General features: G+C 39.1%; 1 pseudogene; it reads left to right on the top strand.

Moving 5' to 3' along the window:
• The first annotated feature begins 658 nt into the window (after window positions 1–658).
• On the top strand, window positions 659–7111 carry LOC113030560 (UDP-glucuronosyltransferase 2C1-like; annotated as a pseudogene).
• The last annotated feature ends 5254 nt before the right edge of the window (window positions 7112–12365 follow it).

The following is a 12365-nucleotide window of genomic DNA, read 5'->3' as shown; positions in this document are numbered from 1 at the left end:
GACAGTTCCACAGCTCTGGAAAACCTCTTGTGTGGTACCAGTGCCAAAGATTCCACGTCCCAAGGACCCCAACAGCTACAGGCCGGTTGCTCTGACATCCCACTTGATGAAGACCCTGGAGCGGTTGATCCTGGCTGAGTTTCGGCCCCTGGTGAGCTCATCACTGGACCCACTTCAGATTACCTACCAGCCTGGCACTGGAGAGGATGATGCATTCATTCATCGCCTGTATTGTTCCCTCTCTCACCTGGAAACTGCTGGGAGCACTGTGAGAGTCATGTTCTTTGATTTCTCCAGTGCCTTAAACACTATTCTTCCCACAGTTCTGAAGGATAAGCTGGAGAACTCAGGAGTGGACCATTACCTCAAAACATGGATACTGGACTACCTCACCGACTGACCACCGTATGTGAGAACTCAGGGCTGTGTGTCGGACAGGGTCTTCTGCAATATGGGGGCCCCAAAGATGTCTTCAGCCATCTTTTATGGTGTGATCTGCTGGGGCGGCAGCATCTCTGCTGGGGACAGGAAGAAACTGGACAGGGCAATCCGGAGGGCCAAATCTGTTCTAGGATGCCCTCTGAACACAATGGAGGTGGTGAGTGACAGAAGAATGGTGGCTAAGCTGTCATCCCTGTTGGACAACATCTCCCGCCCCATGCAGGAGACTCTGACAGCACCGAGCAGCTCCTTCAGTGGCAGCTTGCGGCACCCACGGTCAGTGTTGGGAAGGTTACTTTTAAAATGTATTCCACTACAGATTACAGAATACATGCCCGAAAATGTATTTTGTAACGTATTCTGTTACGTTACTCAATGAGAGTAATGTATTCTGAATACTTTGGATTACTTAATATATTATCATGCTTTTTACAACTGCATGAATGTACTATTGCTGTGTGATTTATTACTATTACTGAAGGTCCACGGCTTCGAACCGTAGTAAAGGGACCTCTGGTTATTATTATATTTACATACTTCCAGCTCCCGTTTCTGCTCGATGACAGCTCGTACTTTTCTACTTCCTTTTTCTCCCTCCTTGCGCTCATATGGAAAAGATATATATAAAAGATATATATAAATCTTATAAAGTTTGTATCTGTCTTGTGTTAAACTTGTATGAAAAGCATATAAGAGTGAAAACAGATATAAGATCCCTTGAAAAATTATATAATGAAACTTGTATGTTTTGGATACTTACTAAAACAATGTATGAAAGTAATGAGAAAGTGGCCACTTTCATGAGTAAATCATGTAAGCCTTATATGATTTACTCATGAAAGTGGCCACTTTCATGAGTAATCACATATAAGTTTTTACTATTTCTTTTCCATATGGGACATAACGTGTATGGCAGTCCATTCTCCCTGCAGCACGGACTACACTACCCATGAGGCTACATTCTTTAGGGCTATGCCTGTAGCATTCTGTAGCTTAGCACAACAACAACAACAAAAAGGCGCCTTCTCACCCAGGAAACACACAGTCGCAGAGAGCGCGCCTCACCCTGTAACCATGGCAACCGTAACGCTGCCGCCTGGAACATAGCTGTCAAACAAAACCCAAACAGTCCTGACCCGCGACAATATGAAACAGGAAAATACCACCGTGTAATCCATTTATTTCAACAAAGTAACTGTATTCTAAATACCACCTTTTTAAATGGTAACTATAACGGAATACAGTTACTCATATTTTGTATTTTAAATACGTAACGGTGGTACATGTATTCCGTTACTCAACAACACTGCCCACAGTGTGGGATGGAGAGATTTCACAGGTCTTTCCTTCCTACTGCTGTCAGACTCTACAAGATGGTCTCTGCAGGTGACCACACACATGCGTACAGACACATCCCAGTGTCAAGTGCAATATTCCAATATAACAGTATAATTAGTACTTTGATCTATTGCATATAGTATTTTATTCTACTTTTTTTAATCTTATTCTATTCTATTGTTTTTCTCTCCTTATTTTTACTGGTCTTAACTTGTACTTTTTGCCATAACCAAAATATTTTCCACATGTGGGACTAATGAAGGTTTATCTCATCTTATAACTTATGATTGTCATGTCTGAGTGTGGGCAGGCAGGGAGAGAGGACCCAAAATGCAGGACTCACTGAGGCGGAAGTAATTCAAAACACACAGCTTTATTGCTGGTAAGAAGCAGAACAGAAAAACACTAACTAAACTGGAAGAACGGAATGAGTAGGCAGGAAGGCTGGCTGGCAAACGGAGGAAGTGAGGGTAAACAGACGTTAACGATGCGACACCGAGTAGGGGAAGACACAGACACTAAATACAAGAGGTGAACGGAGCAAAGAGGAAACAGCTGGGAGACACGGCTGACGTAGATTACACTGACGAGACAGGGAGAGCACAAAGCTGAACGCACTGACAAAGGGCACAGACCTACAAAATAAAACAGGAAGCACACGCCAGACAGAGACAGACTCGTAAACAGGCATAATGACGTCATGGACAAACAGAGGGACATACGGGCAGAGAAGACTAAGCACAGGCAACCTAAACCAAACATAAGGGCAAGATAACAAAACCTAAACCAGAAATAATCATCATCAACATCATCATCAGATAACTAAAGAATCAGAATATAATTGTAATCAAAACAGTATCACCAGAGAATAACTATTCCATAATGCAAAATAAACCAAAACATAAGAAACTCAAAATACTGGGTCGACCCGACCCACTACCGTGACAATGATAATAGATCACAATTGTCTATCCTATAGGTAATACATATGTGATCTAATTTTTCTGCATCACTCTGAGACAGGATGCTTCTACATTTAGAGATGATGTGCAAATGCAAGAAAGCAGTCTTACATATTTGTTTAATATGCACATATGTAACCTTTACTGAAACCTGAGTGAAACTCTTTGAATGAGTCATTCCTCTGCAGATGATCAGTTAGCCATTTTAAAACTACTTTGAAGAGTATTTGAAATGAAAGGAAGGTTTGAGAAAGTTTGCAAGGTCAAGTGATGGCTTAAGTGATGACACATGTAAAAAAGCATGGATGCTCATGAGGATAAGAGTAAATAAAATAAGGAATGAGAACTTGACAAACACAGATCCTAAGAAGCTGGTGTGATCAATGGTACATGTGAACTGAGGCACGCAGCAGAACAACTCCAAATGATTGTGAAAGCACCTGCTCTGCATGTGGGAATGACAGCCCTGATATAAGATGTGAGAGATCCACTGAGTACTACAGTTGAACAGTTAAGTCAGATATATAATCCTGATTTTCATAATCTTTCCTACTACTGCTATGGTATGAATTGGCATACAGACACCTGGGCAAAACTTTAAACATAGTGGTGGTACAGGTGGCTTGAGAAGGCCTTTTTTTGTATGTAAGTGCATGGTGGTCAGACACGAGGGATTTTTTTCTACTAGTGGTGGATATGCAATATTTAAGTAAAATATAACTTACTAAGGGGCAGAAAAAGAGATAAACTAGAATACTCTGCAATAGAAATATGGCTAGGGAAGTGCCTTGTTCAAAATTTTTCAGAAGGAAGTACAGGAAAAATGTGTCGTTTAAAAGATTTAATTTGCTTCAGCAGCTGAAATTACAGGTTAAAGCGCTGGACCTCTCTGAGTGCAGCCACCTGTCTTCACAGAAAGGATGACCCTCATCGGGCTGTACAGGTTTTATACTGCGTCAATAAGAAATGATTATTATGCCAGTCTTCTTCCAGAACCCATCCTGACGTCTCCATTCGATGTCCTCTCCGTCTGCTCTTCGTCGACCTCCTATCTGCCCCTTTTTCCTGGAATCACAAAGACGGACACACAAACACCTCACTGCCTAGCCTTGATCATTTTAACATTACTGATACTAATATCTAGTTCAGGACATTTTGTTCGGACTCCCTTTGACCCCTATAACCATTATCAAGTGTAATGTGTAAGCATGCTGCAAAACCCTCTGCGCTACTACGTCATCTCAATATTTCAGCCCAGTCATACCACTGGATGAAGCTTCTGACCCTCAAACATGGAACGCCAACTTGAGCACACTGCACTGTGTGTATAAAAATAATAAAACAACTTTATTTAATCCTCTTATAACGCTAACAGAAGGAGGCATTACAATGATCTATAATCCTTTTTTTTTTTTTTTTTTTTTAAAGGGTCCTTACTCTTATAACTGCATGACATGTCAAGATGGTGAAAAATGACTTGGGGATTTCATTGCTCTTAGCACACGCTAGGAAGGAGAAAGAACTGATGGGAATGGTGAGGTAATGGAAGAACAAATAGATGAGAAGGAATTTGGATGTTCAAATGATGGACAAGGAACAAACATTAATATCAACTCAGGGGAAAAGTCTGCGCTGGATTTAACTCTAGTGTCAAGATCCGCAGCTGAAATTTGCAATTGGGATGTATGGGGGTAAGGAGGTATGTTACTGTTCTGCTGGAAAGGAATGATAATCCTAGAAAAGGATAACTTGTATAAAGACCACGTAGACATGCTGACCTCATGGTATGGAAATGGATTATGTAGGAATTTTACTAGCAATACTATAGTGGTCTGGCCCATTTAAGATTTAAATGCGCTGTATGTAACTCATATCATTGGTAGCATGACAATACCTTGGAGTGTTTTTAAGTAGGCAAAAGGGGCGCAGGGACAAAATTGGGGCATTCTAAAACTTCTGACCAGATGTATGTATGTGTCTGACTGATCCACTCACTCCCTGCCTCCGTCCAGGCCATGCGACATATGGTCATCTGCTCAACCACAGAGCTAACACAGCACTCTAGGCTGCCTATTCTTGTGTTCGCTGAATATGTGTCGGTGGTCCAGTGTGCTGTTTTATGCAGCTTTGTATTTTTAAGGTATTCTTGGTTTGAGAAATGATCAGCTTTTATATTACCTTTTGTTGGGTAATTGAAATCCTTGTCTGCTTTACAGAAATGTGCTTCTTAAATTAGTGACTTACAACAAATACATTTTTTTTCCATTTGGGGTGAGGGGAGAAAGACATCAGGTAACTCATTTACATTATGTAGAGAGCAAGGATTCCTTTAGTTAAACTGCTGACGATAGGTAAGGAAAAATTTGAATGGAATCTTGCTGCAGTATGTATACTGTCGTTTGTCATACAAGTATATGAAATCATTCCATGTTTGAACATATAAGACTACCTGTACTTGAACGTCAGGCAGCGAGAAGTCTGTTATGAGTAAGGGGATCATTATTTGCTTTGGTCTGTTACAGAAGCGATGCCGTCATTTTGTGCCTGTGGGATGCCCATTTTCCTCAGTCTTTTCCTGATTTCATTTACACCACATTGCAATGGAGGAAACATTCTTGTGGTTCCTGTAGATGGCAGCCACTGGGTCAATCTGAAAATCCTTCTCGAAGAACTTCATGCCAGTGGACACAACCTCACTGTGATCAGGCCGTCTACCAGCTGGTACATCTCTGAAAAGTCTGATCTTTACACATCCATTACAATTGAAATGGATGAAGATCTTGAGCATTTTTTAGATGGGTCCATAGAGGAATACATCAGGGTATGTGACATCTTTGGCTCCATTTGATGGGGAAATTAAGTAATTTGTGTGTGATAAACATGTTTTAAACACTCTTTCCATTTTTAGATGCAAAGAGAGCGAGCTTCACTGCTGAATTCCTTCAAATGTATAAAAAAATTCCTCTCTATGATTTTTCAATTCCATTCATTGTGGTCTGAGTTCATAAATCAAATCCTTGATGATCAAAATATGGTGAAAATATTAGTAGTTTCCCAGTATGATCTGCTTCTAACTGATCCTGCCATGCCATCAGGGGCTGTTCTAGCCAAATATCTCAAACTTCCATTAGTACTTTATGTACACTGGATCCCTAGAGGGGAAGGCCACTTTGTGTTGACCCCTTCGCCACTCTCGTATATCCCGGTGCTAGGATCTGGTTTAACAGACCAAATGAGCTTTATTCAGAGGATCAAAAATATATTTTTCTATATCTTTACCTTGTTCCAGCAGAACTTTATTTTTCTGCCAATCTATGATGACATGTGTAATAAGTATATTGAGGGTGGATGTGATGTCATCTCAGTACTACAGGAAGCAGACATTTGGTTGTTCAGATCAGATTTTGTGTTCGAGTTCCCTCGCCCCACTATGCCAAACATAGACTATATAGCAGGATTTCAGTGCAAACCAGCTCAGCCTCTGCCAGCAGAGCTGGAGGAGTTTGTTCAGAGTGCCGAGCAACATGGAGTCATCATCATGAGCCTGGGAACTTATGTCGATGCTTTGCCCAAAGAGGTTACAGATGAAATCGCCAGCGTGTTTGTGGAGATGCCCCAGAAGGTAAAAAATGCTGCAGGCTTTGTTTTGTCTCTTAATTGCACAGGTTAACACTATGCTTATGTAACAGAATGATTCTTCTTGTCAAGTTGCCTCTTCATGTAGAAAGATAAGTGCTCTTACTCAACATTGTGAGCTGAAATGTATTTTTTTTTTGTTTTTCTGTTCAGGTGATCTGGAAGCATAAAGGAGACCGACCCTCTACACTGGGAAACAACACACTAATAGTCGACTGGATGCCACAGAAAGATCTTCTGGGTCATCCACAGACCAAAGTCTTTGTAGCCCATGGAGGAACTAATGGTGTCCAGGAGACCATTTATGGGTCCCTGTGCTCGGCATACCCTTGTTCTTCGACCAGTATGACAACCTTCTACGACTGCAGGAGAGAGGAGCTGGAAAGATTATTCAGCTGGCTGATGTTAATGGCCACAGTTTTGAGCAAGGCCTTAAGGAAGTGATCCACCAAGAGAGCTACAGGCAGAACATTCAAAGACTGTCACGTTTGCACAGAGATCAGCCAATAACACCCATGGAGAAGGCAGTCTTCTGGGTAGAATATGTGATGCGCCACAAAGGGGCTCGTCACCTGCGTACAGAAGCTTATAAGATGCCCTGGTACTCTTACTACTGTTTAGATGTACTGTTCATATTGCTGTCTGTGGTCACTGTGCTGCTTCTCTCTATTGTGGCTGTTTTCAGATTTCTGTGCTGCCAAAGACAAAGAAAGATAAAAACTAAACAAAGCTAATTTTGCTGGGACATTCCAAATATTGTCCCTAGTGTTGTAGTTTCACTGCAAAACATGCTAATTATGACTCTGTATTTTTTTCTTAAGTAAAGTGACAATAAAAATAAAAAAAACCTCTAGAACTACATTTCACACACATTGTGTGCGTGCATTAAAACTGAATTTGGAAAGAAATTAAGTTGCTTTTAAATAAGAATGGAATCTAATGATTTGTAAACCTTAAACCCATATTTTATTCACAATAGGAGAGAAGAAATGCATCAGATGTTTAAACTCTAATTTCTACTGCATGGAAAAATATTTTTTTGGCTTTGATGGCAAAAAACGGGCATGATTTTTGTCATGGAAGTTATTACAAAAGCCTGGGAACACTTTGAGAAATCACTGACTGTTGTGGAATTTCAACCAGTAACTTCTAATACAGGAAGCTCCGAGATAGGCTCTCTGCTTGAAAAGGAGCCGGGGAGGAGACTTGGCCAGCTCTAACTGCTTCTTAACCCTCAGGATGTTGATCCTGCTCTCTCTGAACGCATGTCCACAGGGCCCACTACTTAAGCGCTCCACTCAGGCACACCTGTTATTAGCAGCTCTCCTTTAAATCTGTGTGCTTGATAACTAACTAGATTTCAATGTAGTGGTCTGGAAAAGTAGGCCCCAAGGATATGTTCATTTTTAAGGCTAGAATAATCTACAAGAGCTCTCAGTGATGTTAGAGTAATATGGTGGTTTTTACCTTTACTCTTTCACAAAAGGAAAAAACCCCCAAAAACAAACGTCTACAATTTTACAGGTTCTGAATGCAGGGTAGGTTAATGCAATTTAGCAGGAGCAAAGCTGAAACCAAATCAAATAATCATATACTCAAGTGACTTTAATTATACCTACCTAATTAACCTACTCTGATCTAATGCTAATATGTGATACTGATCTTGGAGCAGAGACAGGAGGTTGGGCACATCCAGAATGAAGATGCCCCTGAAGTCCAACAGGGAAACAGCATGCCTTGGAAATTCAATCCCCAAGTATGCAGTGAAAATCCAAATCTTAAAGTTCTTATCCACAGGAAAACCATTAAAATCTTGGAAGTTGTAATTCAGCAGAAAAACAAAAGAAATCCAAATCCTCTTGGATTTATAATGAACACAGCACAAATAAGCAGAGAAAAAGCTGAATAATACATAACCAAGTTGATCGCTCTGGCATCTCTACTAAAACGTTGAACTAGGTTGATTCTTCTGTACTGCTCATATCACAGATGAATAAATGATCTCTTCTGCACAAAACTTTTATACCTGGTCCTCCTTTCTCCCCCCTCTCTTTCTGGACATCAGTGAGATGACATCTAGTCTCACCTGTTGTGATATCCAATCACTTGATGTTAGTAACTCCATCACATATGAATATAATTTTCTTAAGACTTAATTTAGTTTTTACTAATTTACTTCAACAGGATTTATCATCAGCTCAGTCTAACATGAGTATCATGACTCTTTATGATTCCATCTCTTTTTAAATCCCTGTAGGAATACGTTTTCTCTTCACAACTCTGTGTTCGTTAGTCACAATACACTCAAAGGTTTCTTTTTCAAATTATACATGTTAAAGTCAGAGATCCTCTTAGATTAGTGCCTCCTCCGTGTCTCTGTTACTCCCCCCTCCTTTTCTTCTCTCTCTCACATACACACACACACTCACACGCACACATCTTTGCACAACCAAGCCACTCCAAATAGAATCTCAGTGAGAGGCCTGAAATTATAGTCATTGTTATATTTTCTTTTTTGTTGTGTTGGTTACATGTATAACATAAACTATCAGCAAAATCACAGAAATTATGATTCCATATTTAACAGTTACAAATACAATTTCTCTTATTTAAATCGTGCATAATCATGGGCTGGTGACACATTTCACATGGACGTTGCATTCGCTGAGCTTGTCTTCAGCTCTCACTTTATAAAGCCTGCATTTCTGATGGTATGAGGGTACAGATTGATGTTGATGGCCACAGTTTTGAGGAAGGCCTGCAAGAACAATATAATTTCAGCTGTCTTTCTGTCTGACCCAGAGGTAGTGTAAATCTTTATAATTTAAGATAGACAGAAAGTCTTTAGACTGAGAGGTAGGGAGAAAGAACCAAAGGTTTGTTGAACTTAAACATTTTTAATAACAAAAAGGGAGGAACAACTGAAAAAACATGGCAGTTGAAGAGTATAAAAATAAAACAGGAAAACCACACAAAGACTACTCACAAGTCAGTAAGTTCTTTCCAGAAACAAAAGCTTTTATCATTACTGTCTGTTTCAGGGGTACTTACATACTAATGGTCTTTATTTTTTTGTTTTCTAACCAGGTGATATGGAGGCACAAAGGAAACCGTCCCTCTACACTGGGAAACAACACTTTAATGGTCGACTGGATGCCACAGAAAGATCTTCTGGGTCATCCACAGACCAAAGTCTTTGTAGCTCATGGAGGAACTAATGGTGTCCAGGAGGCCATTTACTATGGGGTCCCCGTGCTTGGCATACCCTTGTTCTTCGACCAGTATGACAACCTTCTGCGACTGCAGGAGAGAGGAGCTGGAAAGATCATCCACCTGTCTGATGTTAATGGCCACAGTTTTGAGCAAGTCCTTCAACAACTGCTCCATCAAGAGAGCTACAGGCAAAAAATTTAACGAATGTCACGTTTGCACAGAGATCATCCAATAACAGCCATGGAGCAGGCTGTCTTCTGGGTAGAATTTGTGATGCATCACAAAGGAGCTCATCACCTGCGTGCAGAGGGTTATAAGATGCCCTGGTACTCTTACTAGTGTTTAGATGTAATGCTCCTAATGCTGTCTGCAGTCACTGCTCTGCTCCTCTCTATTTTTGTTATTTTCAAATTTCTGTTTTGTAGAAAAGTAAGAAAGAAAAACAAGTAAACAAAGCTAAATGAGACCCATTTTAAAATGAGAAAAAAAATCTTGTATTACCTTGTATTTTCACTAAAATGCAAAACAGTAGTTTACAAAGTTACAAATACATATAAAAATACATTTTCTTAAGAACGTGATACTTTGATTTTGCTACAAAAAATACATATAAAAAATACAAAGAAAAGTCAATTGGACCCACTTTTTAAGAAAACTGCTAAGTAAAATCTTGACATTTTAAACCATTGACAAAAAATCTAATAATCTTTATAAGGGTCTATATATAGCTATCCATCATATTTGATCAGGAATGCCTTTTAAAATTATATTGAATGACTTATACTCATGTAAACACTCTACTGGAAGTTTTTTACATTTTTTATTAATTTATTAAATCTTTATTCAACATCAAAACTAATAAAACCAAATAAAACAAATCAGAGTTAGCCTAACAAACATCCAACTTATTGCACTCTTCACTTACAGAAGTCTTAATGAGACCTCTGGACTCTCCCATGGAGAAAAAAGCATTTAGCTATAGTGTGCTCTGTAGTTTCAAAATAAGGTGCAAAATAAGAGAATGCTGTTTGAGACAACTGCAAAGTATAGAAGATGCATTTATGCAAATAGAAAGGAAATTTAACCAATATTGCTTTTTCTATTAAAATGAAAATAAAAGAGGTCCCATCATTGAGTCTTGGGGCAAGAAACAGGAAAAATCCAAAGAGAAGTGGCAGGCCTGTGCCCAAAGCTAGGAAATGCAGCTGGACAGCAGGACAGCTGAACAGCTCCGTATCAGGAGAGTTATGTTGGGGAGGGCCTGCCAGAAAGAACATTCACAGACTACAGGGGTGACCTGAAAATTCAATCTATCTTGTTATAGACAGGTTGTTGATGGACAAAAAGGTACTTTTCAAACACAGGAAAATTCTGTACTGAGCGGTATGTCAGTTGATGCTCTTCCTGGTACAACCCAAAAGGGGATTTGTGTCTCATCCTGGAAACATGAGTCATTTGATTGTTAGGCAAACGTGTAAGCCAAAACACTATAAAGTCACAAATTTTATCAATAAATACAAAGAAATAGATTTCAAATTTGAATAAAAAACCAAAAAATAGGGTAATTGTTTTTAGAATATGCTACAATGTATCTGCTACAGTTATTTGTGAAAATACACTACCTCCTGAACAATATTATCTATGAAAGTTAGGGTTTCAGTGGTGATCCTTTTTAACATCATAGCACTTCTCAAAATCGTCCTTATTCTTTAGTTTATAATTCTTTGGAAACTTTAATTTCCCATTTACTGCAGTCATTCTTAGTATCTGTAACATCTTAAACAATTAGATCACTTTGAACTGAAGCAACCAACATTTTATTTGAGAAATTTAAAATGAGTATATCATTAATGCAAGTATGTCAATGTGTATGCATAAAAAAGGTAAACAAGGCATTTAAAACCCTGAAACTAAATGATCTCCTGTTGCTGGTGAGAAAAGAAAGAAAAAAGACCGGCACACCAAACCCTGTACAGGTGTGGCACCTCTAGACCTCTACCACTCCTTATGTGTTTTACACAAAACCAGGAAGAAAATACAGAGAAGAAGTAAGCAGTATGGGAGGAGTCATCACGTGTCAGTGTTAGTGGCTGATAAACCATAATACCCGTTCAGGCAGAAAGGGTTAACAGGGTTAAAGCAGTAGGTTTAAACAGATAATCTATCCAGATTTAAAGTCACCGCAACTCACAATAAGTTCCAGTAATTGTCAGTGAATTTACTTTCTTACAAATGCCAGACACGAATGTGCCATACAGATAACCGGACTAAAGTTAAGCTCTGGTAGGTTTCATTCTGTTTAAACGTTACAGTTTTACTGTAGAAGTGTAGCAGCTGGATTTTACAAAGTAATTGTTATACACTGCAACTTGAGGCAGGCAAAAACCGCCCTTAAATTACTGGTGATAGTGTTTCTATAAAGAGCAAACACATTAAACAAATAGTTTTTTTTAAGAAGCATTTAGAGATGTTCATGCTGTGTGTCATCTTGCCTGCTAATATGGACCAGTGCCAGGGATGTCTTAAATTCCCTTGAATTTCAAAGTAATTCTGTTGCAATCAGTCAGCTTGCTAATGTTTTAAACCTCATGAGCACATATGTCTCTCAAACAATTATCTCAAGATAATTAAAAAAAAAAATCCAAAATAAATCTTCTCACTGAGTCTGTTAAACTTTCATTGTTTTAAACTAAACATACGACAAACCACTCTCACTGTTCACCTGCCAAGCATAATTTTTATTCTGTAAAAGTCCTGAATGAAATCCAAAAGGGA

This window comes from Astatotilapia calliptera, chromosome 10 (assembly GCF_900246225.1).
Source record: "Astatotilapia calliptera chromosome 10, fAstCal1.2, whole genome shotgun sequence".
Classification (NCBI taxonomy): Eukaryota; Metazoa; Chordata; class Actinopteri; order Cichliformes; family Cichlidae; genus Astatotilapia; species Astatotilapia calliptera.
The sequence above is the reverse complement of the archived record's forward strand: the minus strand, read 5'-3'. Positions and strand labels throughout refer to the sequence as shown.